At 39.7% G+C, this 20474-nt stretch overlaps 2 long non-coding RNA genes across 2 annotated transcripts in view; one reads left to right on the plus strand and one right to left on the minus strand.

Moving 5' to 3' along the window:
• The first annotated feature begins 261 nt into the window (after window positions 1-261).
• LOC130679085 (uncharacterized) overlaps window positions 262-20474 on the plus strand; it is a 45907-nt gene continuing 25694 nt past the window's right edge. Inside the window, exons 1-2 of the long non-coding RNA XR_008992039.1 lie at window positions 262-397; window positions 2085-2235. This is a non-coding gene — a long non-coding RNA (uncharacterized LOC130679085). The remainder of the gene's footprint in view (window positions 398-2084; window positions 2236-20474) is intronic.
• On the minus strand, window positions 11506-15056 carry LOC118909799 (uncharacterized). Its single transcript, XR_005023759.2, has 3 exons — window positions 14573-15056; window positions 13605-13728; window positions 11506-12686 (listed from the first exon to the last, which is right to left on the minus strand). It is a non-coding gene; the product is annotated as an uncharacterized LOC118909799 (long non-coding RNA).

Raw genomic sequence — 20474 nt, forward strand, 5'->3', positions numbered from 1 at the left:
AGAACTGACCGCTGGTTATCGCAACAGAGCAGCCTCTCAGACCTTGATAACAGCAGCTTTGCTGTAGTGGTGTCTGGAATTTGATGAGAGGAGACTAGGGAAAAATAGAAGGAAATAAATTGGAATCAGTGATATAGCCTACCCGTTAGAGGAATTTTGGTCTATGGGAAAAACTAATAAGAAAAATCAAGGAAAATGTGGAATCCGGAAAGTATTTATTTTCTTATTGTTTTCTTTTGTCTATTTTTTAAATGGGAGAAATAACAGGAAGTATATATGCTTTTGGGAAATGTCCAGAAGAAAGAGTAAAATTGAGAATTCGAGACACCGATGGAACTGCTAAGAAAACATTCTTGAGATGACAGGAGTGGAGGAGATACTGTGCACAGGTAGAGAGGTTGGTCTTTTATTTTTAACAAAAATTATATTTATTTAATGTGTACAACATGATTTGATACATATATAGAAAAATGATTAGTACAGTTAATTAACATAAGTAGCACGTAGTCAACATTTTTGTGAGAGCACCTGAAATCTACTCTCTTAGCAAATTTCCAGGATTTAATACTACATTATTAACTATAGTTATCATGCTGTATATCAGATCTCTAGACTTACTCATCTTACCTAACTGCAGCATTGTGCCCTGTGACCAACATCTCCATTTCCCCCATGTGGATAAAATGAGAGTTCCTGTGGCCAGGATTCTCACCTGGCCGTGGTTGACTAGCTCACTGCACACCTGTGGGCAATACATGACTGTTGACTCTATAAAAAGAGCTCTGCCCAGTGCTCTGCATGCGACATGGTGGCAGGGCTGCAAGGCTGCAGGAGAGCAGAGCAGAGGCTGGAGTGGTGGCAGTGCTGAGGACAGAGGCCCAGCCAATGGCTGTGCGGGACAGCTGTGAAGACAGAGGGGCCCAGAGGCAGTGACTGGCTTGCTGCATATAGACTCTCTCTGAGTGAATGGGATTCTAATGACTGACCTGCCACCTGAAAATAAAGTTGGGTATAACCCTTTCACCCCAAGAATATTTTGCTGTCATTTTCTTTGGTCACACTGAATCCATAGCAAACTTGCCTGGGGCTGAAATCCATTGGCAAAACACCCCATCTCCCCACCCCTGGTAACCACCATTCTACTTTCTGTTTCTATGTATTCAACAATTTTTTGGATTCCAGATATAAGTGAGATCACTGATTTCTACCCTTTATTATCTCCTTCCTTCTACTTGCTTTAGGTTGTATTTGTTTTCCTATTTGTTTTTTAATGGAAACTTAGATTATTGATTTTATATATTTCTTTACTTATACCACTACATGCTACAAATTTTCTCTTTAAGCACTACTTCAGAAGCAAACCACAAGTTTTGCTTTGTTGCTTTCATATTTCACTCCATTAAAAATGGCTTGATTCTTCCTTTATCACCCATGTGTTTTTTAGAAGTGCACTGTTTAACTTCCAAATAATTGGGGATTTTCTAGATAATTTCATTTCTTCTTAGTCAAAGGACATACATTGTGTGATTTTTTAGTTTTACATCCCAAGATATGGTCTAACCTGGTGAATGTTTATGTGCACTTGAAAAAAATTATGCAAAGCTGCCATTGTTGGGTGACGTGCTCTATAAACGTCAATTAGGACAATTTGGTTGTATTGCTTAGGTCTTCTATATTCTTAGTGATTCTTTGTCCACTTGTTCTATCAATTATGAGATAAATGCTGGCATCAACTATGTTGATTTTTTCTATTCTTAGAGTACTGTCAATTTTTGCTATATACATTTTGACATTGTTATTTGAGAAGTACACATTTAGGATTGCTATCAGGTGCAAACACATCTACAGTTGATCCCTGTGTTATGATGTAATATCCCTGTTTGTCCCTAGTGATATTCTTATTCTGAGGTTGGCTTTGTCTGCCATGCAGTTACTTTAGCTGTCAAAGAGATTAAGGAAAGGCGAAGGAAACTGAAAAACTTGTCAATTTTTCAAGAAGAATGTAGATGAAATACACAGGGTTTAGGACAGCCTCTCCAGCTGGTAAAAATATTGTAAAATTGAATTAACCTTATTTATGGCAGGGAGGCTGAACAGAAGAGAACCAAAGAGCTGCAGCTGAGCTTCCAGGAATCAGGCAACACCAAGTGCAGCTGAACTTCCAGCCACGCCGCCGCACCTGCTGACCCCATGCAGAGAGAGGAACCAACCCGTCCATTGCAGAATAATGTAAAGGTACCTACCGAGTGTTACTCCTTTACGCTGCTATGTTTTGGAGCATTTACTGTTCAGCAGTAGACAACCAAAACATTATGGCAGAATGCAATCAGGTCATAGATCTGTCTTCTTCTGCATTTAAACAGGTGAACCATAAGAGTGGGGTGTATCAAATAATCCTAGTATAAGAACAGGATTTATTATAAGATCAAAAACCAGATCAATAAAAAAACAACTGAAATGTAAGGGAAAATTGAGATAATGCATTTATTAGCTAATTTGATGCCATCATTTTATATTTTGCACATTTTTCTATTGGTATCTTTGTCTTGTTTATAGGAATTCTTTATGTATTTCTGAGATGAGCCACTTGTTGGATCTATGTGTTAGAAACATTTTCTCCTAGTTGACAGTTTACCTTTTACTCTCCTAGTGGTAGATTTTTGATGAAGGGCAGTTCTTAATATTTTAGAACCCACATTTCATGTTGCACAATTTATCGTATTTTTATTTATGGTTATGGAGGTTTTTTGTCAGTTAAAGGAATATTTGCATACTCTTAGTTCATAAAGTTCCCAATTTTTTTTAGTTGGTTTTTTGAATATCAGTTCAAACGAAATTGTCAAGATTCATTTTCTCCTATATGTATATCCAATAGACTCAGCATAATTGATTAAAAAGAACAACTTTTCACAATTTTACTACAGTGGTTTTCTTTGCCACAAATCGAATAACCATGTATGTGTGAGTCTGTTTCTGGATTCTAAATTCTTTTCCAATGGTCTATTTGTTTATCTTTACACCAGTATTTTTTTTTATTGTGATTGCTTGAAAGTAAGTCTTATTATGCGGTAGTGTAAGTCCTCCAGCTTTGTTCTTACTCAAGATTATCTTGTCTATTCTTTATTCCTATTATATGTTCATACAAATTTGAAAATTGAACTAGTACTCTCTCAGAAAAACCCTGCTACTTATCTGAGTAAGATGATCGAATCTATAAAACAATTTAGAGTGACTGTACCTCTTTTTTTTTTTTTTTGAGAGGGCATCTCTCATATTTATTGATCAAATGGTTGTTAACAACAATAAAATTCTGTATAGGGGACTCAATGCTCAATGCACAATCATTAATCCACCCCAAGCCTAATTCTCATCAGTCTCCAATCTTCTGAAGCATAACGAACAAGTTCTTACATGGTGAACAAATTCTTACATAGTGAATAAGTTTTTACATGGTGAACAGTACAAGGGCAGTCATCACAGAAACTTTTGGTTTTGATCACACATTATGAACTATAAACCATCAGGTCAAATATGAATATTCGTTTGATTTTTATACTTGATTTATATGTGAACCCCACATTTCTCCCTTATTATTATTATTTTTTTTAATAAAATGCTGAAGTGGTAGGTAGATGCAAGATAAAGGTAGAAAACATAGTTTAGTGTTGTAAGAGAGCAAATGTAGATGATCAGGTGTGTGCCTGTAGACTAAGTGTTAATCCAAGCTAGACAAGGGCAACAAAACATCCACGGATGCAGAAGATTTCTCTCAAAACAGGGGGGGTGAGGTTCTAAGCCTCACCTCTGTTGATCCCCAATTTCTCACCTGATGGCCCCCCTGCGACTGTGCCTGTCGTAGGTTGTTTCTCCCTTGAGGAATCTTACCCGTCTCTGGCTAACCAGTCATCTTCTGGGGCCATACAGGGAAATGTAAAGTTGGTAAGTGAGAGAGATGCCTTATTGTTTGAAAAGGTTAGCTTTTTACTTCTTTGCAGATTTATGCCCTGTGGCTTCTATGCCCAGCATTTGTCTGACTGTACCTCTTTTTAATATTGAATTTATAAGTTGATGAATGACTATGTACTTGCATTTATTTAGAGTTTCTTTGAAATATTTGATTAATACTTTGTAATATTCAGGGTAGAGATTACATATACCTTCTGTTACAGTTGTTTTTCCTCATGCATTTGCTGTTATTAGTATTCTGAGCAGTAATATCTTTTAAATAATTCCATTTTAAATTTATTACTGCACACATTTAGAATATAGTTTCTTCTTTTGCATATTGACTTTGTATTCAGTAAATTCTTATTTCCAAAGTAACATGTAAGTATGATCCTTTTTTACAAGATCATTTCTACCACACTCTTAATCTGTATCGTCAGTCATTGAGAGGAAGAGAGAGAGAGAGAGAGAGGAAGATAGAGTTTAGGAAAGATTTTCATCTAAAATTAAAAGCAATTAAATGCATGTCTGATTGTAATGTCTTGCTTAGTTTTTTTTTTTTAATTAAAATTTACTTTTCTGCATTTCTGAATTCTTCTTCAAGAGTATATATTATTATTTGAAAGCAACCTTAAAATACAATTCAAAACTTCAAGAAAATTAATCATAGTGTAGGCTGGTTTTATGTTTGCATATTACTTGACTCACTGACTGCCTTCACATACCCATAGACTACAAGGATTTCCTAATTTTTGTTTGGATAATATATGATAAGCAGTTTGCTCAAATCTGCCTCTTTGAGTTGATTAAATTTCTTTATATCTTAAAAGAGCCTTATAAGGATCTAATCAAGGAAATAAAAAGGAACTCCATAGAATAATAAGTAATGATTAGTCCATTAGTTAGATGGAAGCACTTCCTAACTCATCCAATATGAGATCTGAATAGGAGCTTGGGATGGACTATGTTAGGAGATTTCATCTTCCTGGGAAGAATAAAATACCAAAAATTGCAGAAAGCCATCTCCATTTTAAGCTCATCCCCTTACTCGGGTTCAGAAACAGGTGGCCTAAGTAGGTGGTGAGGGAAAGCCTTTTGATTCTACCTAAGGTTTTGCCCCCATTTGTCACTCACCTGGATATCCCTATTTAAACTTTTTGGGAGCGTCGCTTCTCAAAATCAGGTGTGTACTATTATTATCATGTTAAGTGATGAGAAATCTGCAGCTCATAGAGCATTAGCCACTTACCCCAAATCACCTTGTTGGCACGTGACCCGGCGGCCGTAGAGCCAGCCAATCAACGGTTTAAGCAGCAGTACTTTACTGCCACCTTATGGGCAGAAAGGGTTGTTACAAGTCCTACCGGGTTCATTATGGTTGAAGTTGGGCTTCAGAGAGTTCCTATATCAAATGCAACGAAATGTCTTGTCTTAAAGTCATACTAGATGTTTATTTGTATTATAATTCACAAAAGAGAGTGATTTTCTAAGAGGTCAAATTTAAATGATTATAGAACAAAGACAAGATTATGGTTGGAAGAATAGATTGGAGGCTGAGGTAATAGTCAAGTAGAATATAAAAATAACCCACCAAAAACAATGAAGACTTGGATTAAATAAATGTTCATGAGCTCAATTTATACTTAAGATGAAATAAGGAATATAAATAAATTATATATTGAAATTGAGTTTGAGAAGACTGAGTTAATTAAATCAAAGCATGTGGAGGATCACATTTAGAAAGAAAAAAATAGGATTTATATTGGATAGACTGAGTTTAAAAATGCTTTGAGTTAATGAAAGGAAGACATCTAGTATCTGATCGTAGAAAGGTGAGTACAGTCTCACAAGGTGAGTATGTGAGTTATAAGCATATGGCAAGAGAGTGGCTATAGATGCGAGTAGGATCGTAAAGCAAAGGGAGCATGTGGGGAAGAGAAGATAGCAATGAGAAAAACCTGGGGTTGGTCAATAATTAGAGGATAAAACATGGGGAACAAGACAGAGGGATTTCAAAATTCAAAACACCTGCTGCCGGAGAGGATGAGTATGAGCAAGCACACACAGGCAGTGGCTGTCAGACTAGGAATGCTAACGGAAATTTTATATTGGCAGTGGTAGAATATATGTAGAAATGACCAGCTTTTAGGGTTTGCACTAGAAAAAGTGAACTCTTGCATTTAGATAAACATCCCGACCTCCGGATTCCCTCTTTGGGAATGACTACAGTCAAATGACAGGAAAAAAAAATTATGAAAGTCTTTTTTTGCTGTTGTGTACACCAATTTTAAGTAAATGTTTTCTTATCCACTGAAAAGTTTTGTAGTATCACAGAGCCCAAGTCTTATCCTTTGGAATCCTTAGAAAAAATACAGCAATGATGTGGGCTCCAGTCTAGACTTTAGAAATCATCAGAGGAAAACATAAGTACAATGACATGATAAAGATAAAACTGACTTCTAATTTCAAATAATATAGAGTAAGAGAAACCAGATATATCTCCTTCCTGAAAAGACAATCAAAAATCAGACAAAATACACAAAACAATGATGCTAGACATCAACAATGGATGCTGATTCCTGAGTGATTGGAAATAAATATGATGAGCAATAAGATTGGCTTTGGATTCTGCACCATGAGAGTCTAAAGGGAAGCCTGGATGGAACACATGGATTTCCTGAATTGAGGAGGGAAAGCTGAGAGACAAAGCTGTTTACCACCAAAAATAAAGTGCTGATAGTTTGCAGGACCACAGCCAGGGAGAGAAAGCTCAGCAGGTTACTGTTAGTGCTGGTGTGCGAGGGGATCACCCAAAGCCAAGAAAGAGCCACCAGAGAAGATTAGAAATAACAGAGCTCAGATCTCTTCTGGAGCCAGTGATAGTGCCTGTTCCTATTAGCCAGATTAGAAAACCTTACAATTCATAGAGCACTAAGTACTTGTCTCAGTAATGAGGAATAATTAGCCCAATTACTGAATACTGCACTAGTCCTACCTAACAACTCTTAAAAGCAATATTCCAGAGGATCAGACTGATTCCAAGTAATTGAGCTGTGTTTCAGAACAAAGCTCAAGAACATTTCTAGAACTACAAAAGATATTCAGAACCAAACAAGGTAACATTCATAACATCTGGTGTCCTAAAATATAATCCCTAATGAGAAGAAAATCAACCAGCTCAAAACTGACACAGATATTAGAATTAGCAGATAAACTCATAAAAATGATTACCATATAACTGTATTCCAGATTTTTTAAAAGTTAGAAACATTGAAGAGATAAATCAAACTTGTAGAAATGAAAATAGAAATCTTTGAGATGAAAAAAAATTACTGAATGACATTAATAGCAGATTAATTTCCGAAGAACAAAAGGTCTGTGAACATGAAGTCAAGGCAATAGTGTTGAAAACAATCTTCCCTGTGATTCTTAGTGTTCCTGCATGGCCCAGAACTTGGAGCAATGGAAGTAGATAGGCCATAAAGATAGAGAATATTTCATTTTCTCCTGAGCTATTTGCTTTTCATATTCCAAAATATGAAAATAAATATAAAATCATACAGATGACAGGTGATTATTTCCTTTTGGATGGAACTATGTGTCCATCGTGTAATCAGCATAGCAGTCAAGGTCAAGGAGCTAACAGAAGATATACACACTGTGGCCACAGTCTTACAGGACATCCAGAGGTAGGAGAGACGCTCTTTCCCAGGCCAGTAGGGAGCAAGCTGCTGAGAGGAAGAGGGCATTTAATGTATATTAGTCTTTCTCCATATAAGGAATGTGTGTGTATATATGTATGTGTATGTGCATGTGTTATACTTCATATATATATAATAAAACCTAAAGATGAGCATGTCCCTATATGTTCCAGAGGTCGAGATATGTCAAGAGAATTTAAGAAAAAGGCCAGTGACCAACGGCACATTCGTAGGCCTCTGTCTGTGGGGAAAAGTGGGGCCCGGGAAAAAGCTGAGTCCTGCTGACCCACGCCAGGTGTGTGCGGATGCCTCTGCCTCAAGGCCAAGCCCTGAAACAGGGCTGTTTGATGAGGAGTCCGTAGGAAGTGGGCAGCAGGAATGTACAGGAGGAGCAAAATTCTCCATAATTCCTAATAACTGTTGTTTTTTTTTTTTAATGCCAAAGGAATATGGAAGAAATTTGTGTTGTGTTCCTTGGAAAATAACCTGCAGCCTCTCCATAAATCATTGCACTGTTCACAGTATCAGAGAACTGATTAATCCCAATGTTTGCCTTTGACATTTGAGCCAAAGGTCAAATGTTCATTTTTTTCTATTTCTGAGACTTGAGACACAGATCTAAGACCCAAATTGAATGAGACCTTTAGAACATTTTATTTATGAGGGAGCATATGGAAGGCAGTGAATCAGTGAAGGCAGAGGTCTCAAGAAGGAACCTTCAGCAACCTGATAGAAGCTCTGTGAGGGGCAGCGCTCAGTCACTAAGATCACAGGCAAGGAAGGGAGAGCTGCAGGGAGGTCGTCGTGATGGAGAGAGGAAGGAAGTATCTTCTTTACATGCAACTCTATTCAGCTAGCATTTTCCATCATGTTAAAACCTAATTTTTCCCTGAGATTTCCTAAAGGAACAATCAGAATAAACATTTCATTAATAGAACTTCAAAACTACAAAAATACTTTTTGAATTATCTTATCCATCACCCTTATTTTATACTTGAGGAAACTAAGAGCCAGAGCATAAAGGGAATTGACTAAACACAAAACCAGGTCGTTAGATTTCCTACCTAGTTACCCCTCCATGACTCCATGAAGCCACTGAAGACATTATGATCCATGCTACAATGTCTTTGAAAACAAATTATGTAATCAGGCCTGAGCTCACAATACATAAGGCATATCAACGCGCATCTTATTCTGACAATACTCTCACACTTGTTAGTGAGAATGACCTGGGGTTTGCACATTCCTGTCATTGCCCCTTGTGCAAAATTACAAAATGATTGTCGGGCTAAGGGCTCCAGTCCGATGCTGTGGGGAAAGTCTTAACTTTCTGTGGCCTGCACCAGACTATACAGAGATCAAACCTGAAGCCAGGTTTTGTGAGATCTCAATGTTTAATTATAATAATAACTATGTCACATAAAAGGACACAAACTTTGCAGTCACCTCATCCTAGCTCAGAATTTCAGGCATGTAAGAGGTTGAAGATACCTGAGAGAAGGCAAAACCACAATCTGTCTGAAGAATCAAAGAATTTCAGAACTTGAAGGGCTATTGGAGGCTTCAGGTGAAAATCCATCTACTGGTTATGGGAACTCGAGGTCCCTGGGAGAAGAAAGGGCCTGGTGATGCTGCCGAGCTCTATGAGTATGTTTTCCACCCAGGGTTTTCTGTTACCTCCTGCTCTTCTACGTGGGGACTGGTTATTGTCTGTAAACAGGCACAAATTCCTGGCTTCAAGGCTGATGCATTGGGGAGAAGAGTTAGATAGTAATCGCTGTGGACTCAGCCATCACCATTCTTTTCCTTTCCCCAAATAGTACTCACAAGCTCTCGATACACAAGGCCCAGGGGTTTGCAGAGGTCGCGGAAGTGGGTTGATTCAAACCAGGGCAGGGGTTCATTGTCACACTGAGCCAACTCAAGTCTACTTTCTTATATGGACATTTCACCTGAAATTGACTCGCAAAGAATGATATGATTAGAATCATGGTCACAGAAGGGTAGGTCACCTCTGGGCTTTATTAGGAAAGAGAGGCAAAATCACATCCCAGTCTCTCCAAAGCTCTCACAGCTCCTGCCCAACAAAGCGAGGGAAACAGCAGCCATGTACACCCCACCCGGTGACCGCCAGATGGCCCAGTTGTTGACCTCCTGACCAAATAGGGAGCAGAGGCCTGCTCTGCTACAGTGGGAGAAGGAACAGCGGATGAGCACAGTGTATTTGGAAAATTTAGCTTTTCCCTTCATCTCCTTTATTCCCAGACTGTTAAATCTGGGAGTGTGCTTAGAGACTTTCTATGCCACCTCTACTAAAGAAACGGAAGCCCCGTAGGTGGAGATGCTTTACTGAAGTCCACAAGCCTTGATTTCATATATTTACCACATTTTACCCACTCTCAAAATCCCCAAGCCAACTCTTATCTTGAAGTTGTGAAATGTGATATCGTTTAGACACAGTCCCTGGTTTTGCAGGGAAAACTAGAAGCAGAGGAAGAGACATGTTCCATCAGGGATTAGAAGCCACATCTACTTGCAATGCTCATGTGAGTGATGGCTTGAGGCAGTGACCCTGCTGTGCTGGGGCTGGAGGATGGTGGGCTCATGGGCTATGTGAGTGCCACCAGATAGATAATGTACCCCTGATGTGAGGCAGGAGACAGTTTTGGCTGAGTATTAAGGGAAAGAGGGATCATATTGCAGCTTAGAAGCACCTTCCTTCTTTATCCAATCCCACCACCATGGCCAGGCCACACCTTCTGCCTCCTGTGTCTCTGTCCCCCAACTATCCCTCTACTTCCTCAATTCCCCATGTCCTCTAGTTTCCATAACTTAACATCAATAAAATCATTTTATTCCCTTGATAAAAATATTTCCATTATACCTCATTGCATAAAACAAAACAAAGTAAAGCAAAAAAGTCCTTAGCATAGGCTAACAGGCCCTGGATGATTGAGATGCCCCCACGTCTTCCGACCTTACTTTATATCACCTTATGCCACTTTCTTAGATCAGTTTTATTTCACAGAGTGCTCCACATCCCCTGCACCTCAGGGTCTTCTGGTTTGTTGTGACCACCCCATCAAACATATTTTTCTTCTGAACTTAAAGTCATTCCACCATCAGAGCACACTTTCTCAGATATTTTTCAAAATACAATCCCAACTCTCTGTTCTTTCTTTTTACACCTCTAATCAGTGTGTAAAGCCTTCGTGTAATTATTTGAATAATTCCACACCCTAAAGGATTATAAGCCCATAAGGGTAAGGTCTGTGTCTGACTCAACTAACCACCATGTGCCCAGTACATATACAGGTACTTAGTCGTTGCTGTAGAAATGTTTGCAGAATGAATGAGGTATTAAGTAGTCCAATCTGAATGAATGTGGAGTAAGCAAATAAAAGAGCAGGGACAGTTAATATCATGTCTATAAATATAGCTTCCTTTCTTTCCCTTTTGAGAAGAATCTATCCCTCAGGTGAGGGTCCCCAGCTATAGCTGTCACTGACTTTTTGGCACACTCCTTCCTCCCTCTCTGTGTCTTCAGTCAGGGACTCAAGTAGACGAAGTCTTCTCGCTACAGTCCACCTGGCTGATTCCTTTTTACCCTTCAGATCTCAGCTGTGTGTCCCCAGTCTCATTGTTTATCTCAATTATCTCTACTCCTAATAGATATTGTCTATCGTACCATCCTACTTTTATTCATAGAATTTGCTACAAATAATATTGTTTGCCTTCCTTTTTCACAGCTATGTGTAAGCTTCCTGACAGAAGGGGATATGTTTGTTTCCCTCAATATTGTCTCCTAGAGCATGCACAGGAGATAAAGTATTCCTTAAAGAAAATATGTAAGAATGAGTAAGCTTATTTTTTATTGATTGATTTATGGAGAAAGGAAGGACTCCTCGTACAGGCAACTTTCTGGAGAGGGAGAATTCCAGGACTGACTCCTGTGAGACTAGAGTATACATTCTCAGGACAAATTCTGCAGGGTTTTTGGTTGGAGCTATAGCCTGACAGATTGGTTCAAAACTCTGATCTTTCAAAGTGGGGAAGACCCACTCTGATCTTTCAGAAAAAAGTATTTCAAAGACTTTTCTTTCTGATAACAACGTCACGGCCCACAAATTAACCCTAAATGCTTGTCAGAACCAGCCAGTGCCTGTTACTCATCAGAAGGTAACACCGGTGTATGAGGATAAAGAGCAAAAGTGAGCAGAGTCCTCAGAAAGATTCGGCCAAGCCACCTTCAAAATACCTCTCTCACCAGTCAAGTCATGATTGACCATTTTTAAAGAAGTAAACACTTAAGTTTTGAGACAAAAATTTCAAGGGCAAATACTCCCTTATATGTGTATAGTCATGCAAATCTACATTTAAAAAAAACAACAAAATAACATAGTAATTCCTCTTTTAGATTTTCCCTCATGGAACAAATATTATTAACCTCAAAAAACATTAAATACCTAGAGAGGCAGGTTAAAATGAAAAAGCGTCTCCTTCATTTTGCCTTCATATAAGTTGCAAACATAATTTGAAGCTCTGTCTAGAGGTTTCCGATTCCTCCACATTGTCCTCAGTCCGTATCTCAGAAGTTGCTTTCCCTATTCACTGCCCACATAAGCATTCTCTGCACATCTCAGGGCTTTTAGGGAGCATTCCCTCCCCCAAACTGAGTTCCTTGAGAGCAGAAACCATGTTATTCCCAAGTCTGTGGGCTCTGAAGAACCTGTACTGCCCCTGGCAATTGGTGCTCATGAACACTCCCAGGCATCCTGGGGAGGAGGGGGGCAAAAGGGGGTGTCTGGGGCACACAGGACCAAATCTCAGCTGGGTCTCCATTTGAATCACTCTACCCTGGGCTGCTGCAATGTGCCACATTGATGTGAGTGGCCCTTGAAGAATGTCACAGATGGCCTTGCTGCAGAGAGGTTCTAAAATAGCAATTCCAAAGAAAATTCAGATTAGAATCTTGGTCTTGGGAAATCTAGTGGAAGATTACCATAACAATTCCATGTGGTGGCCACCAGTGTCGAGGACCTGAAACCAAGACAGAAATATAAATAGTTACAGAAATCAATAACTGGTAAATCACAGTCAGAAATTTTTAGTCAGGATAGTAACCAACAGTTTGATCTGTTGGCAGAATAAAATAATTCTAATTTATCACCAAGAAATCTTACAATAATTAAAAACATTGTTTCATTTATACATGTTTTCATTCTTTTTTTTTTTAATGTAGAATAACTCTTCTACTCCTGAGATGTAATCAGCCAAGGTCTATATACAAGTGCTCTCTCATCAATATTGGCAGTCCAGATACCATATAATTTTTGGATTAACAGTAATGAGTGTGGACTTGAGGATTCAGAACTGGCAGCTGATATATGAAAGAAATTAAGAAATGTAAGAACTTTAAAGAGGTCCTTTGGCCCAATCCCCATTATCTGACAGAGCAGAGAAAGACACTTGCTTCTGGGGTGCCCAGAAATTCATGGCAGACAGCGGAAAGTGCAGCTCCTCAGCCTTTGAGGCGAGGTCTCTTTGCAGCTCCCTACACGACTCTTCTCGGAAAGAGGACACAAAGGATCCCTCATTCAGATACCCGGAAAAGCAGTTTCAAAAGTTCTGAGTTCTTGAGCTGCACAGTGGTGTAAACATATTGCTAATCATTTCACATGTCACTTCACTGAATCCTCCAAGCCTTCTGGCCCCCGTGAGTTAGGGGTCCCCATTAGTTAATGTGGGTCCCCATGCATTAATAGATGGGAAAAGTAAGGCCTGTGCTCATTGGCCCAGAAATTTTGTTCTTTGGACCACATGCCATCGACTCCAAAGAGATACAGAAATACAGATAGAGTAAACTGATACACTTAAGTAAATAGCTAAAAAAGTATTTCAAAGACTTCTTCAGATCACAATGTCAGAGCCCACAAATTAGCCAGCCAAATTACTCACCAGAAGGTAACACCCAACATGTGAGGATGAAGAACAGAAGTGAGCAGAGTCCTCGGAAAGACTCGGCTTCCTCCCGACGTGTCCTTAGAGCGATGCTGTCCGGTGTTGTCTAGGGTGGTTCCCTCTAGTGCAGCCATGAAAGCAGAGGTATCAGGTGATCAGACCAGCACTGAAGTGCATATCTGCCTCTGGTCTGCCCACAGGAACCGCTGTGTGCCACCCTCGGAAAGCCTGTTCCACGCTTCCCCGAGAACACCTGCTCAGGAAATGTTCAACCTTGGTTTGTCGTGAATTAAAGTATTGGCCTCAGCTGCAGACCTGTGACCGCTCAGAAGACAGAAATCCATCAGAGATGACTCTGGGCATAGCTATTATTTTAGTATGGAGGTATTTTAGGTATCTTGAAAAGGTAACTCCTTAACTGAAGATTTCACCCCATATTTTTCTTGGATGGGATGCAAAGAAAATGGTGAGGCCACTAGAGGCTTCTAGACAAAAGAGCTTCTCAACAGAGGATGTAGGTCTGTCCTGCTCATGAAGCAGAGACTACCTTTTTAGATTAAGGCAAAGATTTCTAATATCCCAGGCATACTTGGCTGTGCAGACAACCTTCTGACATGGAATGCTAGACTCACTTGGGCCATTCTGAGAGAGTGCATAGGGAGAGAAAACATTCTGTGCCACCCCAAGGGGCACCCAAAGCCTCTGCTGATATGCTATGGTGCGTCTAGAGCACTGACATGCCTCCGGAGTACTCCACTCCGGATGGCAGGAGGATCTTAGCACAATGTCCAGAGCTACCCAACTCTGCTTGCCTCTGAGACAGTCTAGACACACACCCCCATCTCTTCCTGACGTCTTCCCTGCATTCCTTCAGGAATGAAGCAGCAACAACGGAAGACGCAGATGCACTGAAGCACAGCGCCAGGCGCCCACGCTCTAGCCCACGTATGTCCCCGTTGACCCACCTCAGAAAAAGAAGAAAACTGTAACATGCTCTTCTGTGGCGGGTGCCTCTCCCTTAGGGCGCCTGGGTTAGGGCCTCAGGAGGAGCTGAGGGGCTGCACAGGAGGGAAGGCGCTGGCGCCGTGTGTGCCAGGCTGAGCAAGTCCTGGCAGGCCCGACATTCTTGTTGAGTCAGAACCAGATCTCAGCAGGAGGTGTTGGGGAAGGAAGCGCAGGGTTGCCTGGAAGACGGGGGTGGGGATGGGTCACTGCACAATGCAACCTTTGGGAGGCGATTGTAGATTACCAGTGGTCATACAACTAAATTAACCCAATATAAATCAATGAGTCATAAATTTTTAATCAGGATAGTAACTGAAAAGAAAGTCTTTTAAAAGTGATTACTGGACCGCGGGCCGGGGCCGCCGCGGGAGCCGCAGCGAGTCCGGGCGGGGCGGCGGGGAGACGCTCGTGAGGTGGCCGAGTTGGCAGAACATGGCGGGGGCGCGCGGGGCGCGCGGGAGCGAGGCGCGGCGGCGGCCGGCGCCCCAGGAGCTATAGCCGCCGCGGGCAGGCCGCCGCCATGGCCCGCTGGATCCCCACCAAGCGGCCGAAGTACGGGGTCGCAGAAGCTGCTGGTGAACCCACTGTAAGCAGCTTTCCCATCTGCAGAAAGGAAGAAATGTTTGAGGAAATTTGCCGAGAAGTGTCTTCTGTACTTGATGCCACTGACAACTCAAGTGTACTTGATCACACTGACAGATGCCATGCCGTGTGAGCCCGTTCACTGATTCTGTCTCACCTCGGAGTAGCGCTCTGGTCAGCTGTCTCCATGGAAAGCTCTGGAACTGAGTATTTAATTCATCCACTCCTGCTAGGGTTCAGTGGTTTCCCCATGAGTCAAGATTTGAAGTATACATTCTAGTCTTACTCCTGTAAACAAAGTACATGTGCTGAAGTGTTTTATGATTGAAAAAAAAAATAAGTGAGTGAGGGATTTTAATATACCCAACAACAAAGCATAAAAAGTGAAATGACAGAGGTAGGAGTGGATTGCTATGATTGTCAAGAGAAGTATTGTCTTAGCTCAGGCTGCTATAACAAAATACAATAGACTGGGTGGCTTAAATACTAGGCATTTATGTCTCACAATTCTGGAGCCGGAAGCCTGAGATCAGGGTGCCAGCATGGGTGGGTTCTGGGGAGGACTCTCTTCCTGGCTGGCACACACAGGCACCTTCTCACTCGTGTCCTCACGTGGTGGACAGAGAGCTCTGGTCCTGGGCTGGAGGCCCCCACCCTCATGATCTCATCTAAACCTAATTTCATCCCAAAGCCCCACTTCTAGATACCATCACATTGAGGATTAGGGCTTCAGTACGCACAATTTGGGAGGGATACAAACATTCATTCCATGACAGATACCTTCTTTTAAAAACATAAGCGCACATTTATATAGTAAGTGATGTAGACCCTTTTTGGTAGATGATTATTTTAGATTTGTCAAAATCCTTCTGAGAATTAAATTCTAAGTAAGGAGCCCCTGAACCTTGTGAATGAAACATGGATGTTCATAACCTTGCACAACTGAGACTTGCCATGTGAGAAAGTTTCTCTAGTCATCCTCCTGAATGTTACCCACCCTCCTTACCCAGCCTTGCTTTGTACACACTTAACCACCTTCCAGCTCTTTCTGTTTTGTGTAGTGATATCTCCTTTCACCAACTAGAACAAGACCAGGTTGCACTCAGTTAATATTTGTCAAATGAATGAATGAGGCACTTTTACCTTTAGCATTTTTTATGTTTCGCACATTTATATGATATCCTTCAATTCTTAATTTTCTTACTATCTGGGTATTAACAAATGTCTCTTTTCCACCCTATGGGAAATATTATGGATATTCTGTATCCACGAGAAATATGCGTGGTATGCCAGTCTGAATCTCATTCCCGTGCATTTGGGAAAGGTACAGATGAACTAAGAACCAAACTGTCTTCACCTAGAAGAGATAAAGTTTAATTTAAAATAATTAGATTGTCCATCAGGAGATGAATGGCTAAAGAAGATGTGGTACATATACACAATGGAATATTACTCAGCCATAAGAAGAAAACAAATCCTACCATTTGCAACATGGATGGAGCTGGAGGGTATTATGCTCAGTGAAGTAAGCCAGGCAGAGAAAGACAAGTACCAGATGATTTCACTCATCTGTGGAGTTTAACAGCAAAGCAAAACTGAAGGAACAAAACAGCAGGAGACTCACAGACTCTAAGAAGGGACTAGTGTTTACCAAAAGAAAAGGGGTAGGGAGTAAGAGGAGAGGGAGAAGGGGATTTAGGGGCGTTATGATTAGCACACATAATGTAGGGGGGGCACAGGGAAGGCAGTATAGCACAGAGAAGAAAAGTAGTGACTCTACAGCATCTTACTACACTGATGGACAGTAACTGCATTGGGGTGTTGGGGGGGACTTGATAATATGGGTGAATGTAGTAACCACAATACTGCTCATGTGAAACCTTCATAAGATTGTATATCAATGATACCTTAATTAAAAAAATAATAAAATAAAATAGATGGAGGGAAAATGGATAAGATCTTGTAGGGGTGGCATGAGGCTCCACTCTGCGATGGAGGACATGGCTTTATCTTTCTATAATCCATTAGGCATCAAAACAATCAGAAAGGCAATATATGTGTTTTATAATAAATCAAATTATACAGAGATGTATAAGGAAGAAGTTACTGGCTTCATTGCCCCTGCCACACCTCTTAGGTGTGGCACGCCTCTTAGGTGACTGACTTTAAGAAGCTACTCTGTCCTCCAACTTAACAATAAAAACCACCAAATAACCCCAATTTAAAAATAAGAAAAGATTTGAATAGACATTTCTCCAAAGATGTACAAATGGACAAAAAGCACATGAAAATATATTCAACACCATCAATCATTAGAGCAAGGCAAATCAAAGCTAGAATGGCATATGAGCTCACATCCATTAAGATGGCTACTATCAAAAACAAAACAAAACAGAAAATAACAAGGTTGGCAAGGATGTAGAGAAATTGGACCCATGTGCCCTGTTGGTGGGAATATAAAATGGTGTAACCACTATGGAAAACTGTGGAGGTTCCTCAATATTTTAAAAGAGAATTGCCATATAATCCAGCAATTCCACTTTTAGGAATATATGCCCAAGACAGTTGAAAATAGGGTCTCAAGATATTTGTGCACCCATGTTCATAATAGCATTATTCACAATAGTCAAGAGGTGAATGGAGCCTAGGTATCCATCCGTTGATGAATAAATGGATAAACAAGATGTTGTACATACAGTGGAATATTACTCAGCCTTAAAAGAAGGAAACTCTGACAAAATACCACAACATGGGTGAACCCAAGGACATCATGCTAAATGAAATAAGCTAGTCACAAAAAAACACATACTGTGTGATGATTCCCTGTGTACAATGTACCTAGAGTAGTGAAATTCATAGAAACAGAAAGTAGACTCATGGTTGCCGAGGGCTGGGGATGGGGGAGAACAGAGAGTTAATGTTCACTGAGCACAGTTTCAGTTTTGCAAGATGAAAGGGTTCTGGAGATTGGTTGCACAGCAGTGTGAATATACTTACTGAACTGTACACTCAAAATAGCTACAGTGTAAATTTTATGTTACATGTGTTTTACCACAATTTAAAAAGTTGCAAAGTAAAATTAAAAAGGGAGTCTATTACCCACAAAAAAATAAGTGATTACTGATTCAAAAATTTACAGGGTATTTATTCAAGATATTTAAAAAGGAGACATTTGGATATATTTTAGAAAAATGTATTTTAATACATGGGAAAAATAGTTTTTTAATAAGTGTGAAAATCCAAACTGTAGAGTTAAAAGTATAGAGAACTATTGACTATCTTAATTGTCTAATTTTTGGTTCATGCTCTTATTAATAATAATCAGTTTTATGGCTTCATATTTTAATCATGTCCTAAAATTTGTCTTTTCTTTCTCTTGCAATTTGCATCACAGCTGATGAATGTTCGTAATTGTTCTAAGCAAACCTTAAATCATGTGTTTTTTACAATAGCATATATTCCATGAGATATTATTAAAATATTTTAATTTATTTATATCTAAAAATTGTAAGGTAGATTTACATATATAACTTATATTTTTTAATGTATATGTATTTACACAATAATTACATATTGGGTTTTTACCCATAAATTGATAAAGTGAGTTTATTTGAATGAACTGTTTTGGCCTAAACAAATTTTTCCCAGTATTTAAAAAATTTTTTTCCTAAAAGTGTAGTAATTGTTCTATTCATTCAGTGACACCACATCTTTACTATTATTTTATTAACAACTAATTACTATCTTAATTTTACTTGCTATTTTTGACTTAGAAAGTATTTATTTGACATTAACCTAAAATCTGAAGTTTTTTGAAGCCCATGAGGAATATTTTATATTATGAATTATTTGGTTCACAATATATGTGTATTAAGGTATCAGACATGAATATTAAGACTCATTTGATTAAATAGAAAAAAACACAATTACAAGTTATGATTGGTATTTTTAGTCTAATGTCAGCTTCAGGTTTCATTTACTCACTATTAGAAAATAATTCTCTTAACCAAAGCAAAATATCTTTATCTGCATATTACATTAATGATCTGAGTCCTCTCTCTGGATCTCCAGATATGGGAAAGTTCTGATCTCTCTATCTTCTGTAGACCTGCATATACCTTCGTCTCTCCCAGCTACCTTTAATTTTCTTCAAGCCTTTTTAGTGACTCCAAAATTTAGTCAGCACACACTGTTTTTAATCTCTTCCCCAGCATGATCAACAGGATGCCTTCTTTTGCAGATGCCCTTATGTGACTGGGTCCTCTAAATAGTGATGCATAAAGTATATATGTATTCCTGGTCTGTTCTGATTAGTTTTTAGTATTATGGATTTTCACTCTATCTTTCTCCAAATCTGAATTTTCTAGTTTTCACCAGTGTAGCTAAAGTATTATAAGAATGTAATACTGTTAGACAGAAAAATAGACATGAGCTGGGTAGGGAGAGAATAAAGGCAGTAAAGCCCACTAGAAGGGACTCAAAGAATTAACCAGATAAAACCAGAGAGCCAGAAAGGACTCACAGAGTTAATGAATTAATTAGCTGAAGTTCCAAAGGCCAGGAGTGACTTAGAATTGTCTGGATATTCCCCAGATAAAGAAAAATATCCGAGCACAGTCCATGTCTTCATTGTACCAATTATATAGTGACATTGTAAAATCTACTAAGCCTGAAAAAAGGCCCAGCTTATTATTTAATTTAACATATATGCTGTTTTTTCCTCTTCTTCCAACCACTTAATCAAGTAACTTTGTAACCAGGGCAGGAGACAGACCTCCAAAGTATAAATAAATCTATGTGGACAAAGGATGCCAGTATCTGGACCAATGCAGTCACCTAAATAACCCTATTCTTAAGACAAAACTTAAAAGGAATTATGAATCACCTCTATACATCATGCCTTATGCTGACCCTTACCCAAAAGGCGCTACAAAAATCCCAAACCCTAAACCCTTAAGCACACCCCCTTTCTGAGGTTGCCAAAACTCGCTTTTCTTCAAGTGTGTCACTCTCTCCATTCTGCTCCAGGTAAGCAGGGAGGGGCTGCTGAGAGCTCTGATTTGGGCTTGCAGCTCACCATGGCCTGGGTGAGCCAAACAGGACCGCAGCTGTACAGTCGCACTCTTTGGTAGCCTGCCTGAAAGTCTCCTTTCTTTGCCATTGGGAAGTTCTCAGAACATAATCTCACTCCATGCAGTGCCCTGCGGCTCCCCCAGATCCTAGGGTGGGAGGGACTTAGCTCCCACACCATGCAGATTCAAGCAGACTCTGGATGCCAGG

Source organism: Manis pentadactyla, chromosome 10 (genome assembly GCF_030020395.1).
Source record: "Manis pentadactyla isolate mManPen7 chromosome 10, mManPen7.hap1, whole genome shotgun sequence".
In the NCBI taxonomy this organism is placed as follows: domain Eukaryota; kingdom Metazoa; phylum Chordata; class Mammalia; order Pholidota; family Manidae; genus Manis; species Manis pentadactyla.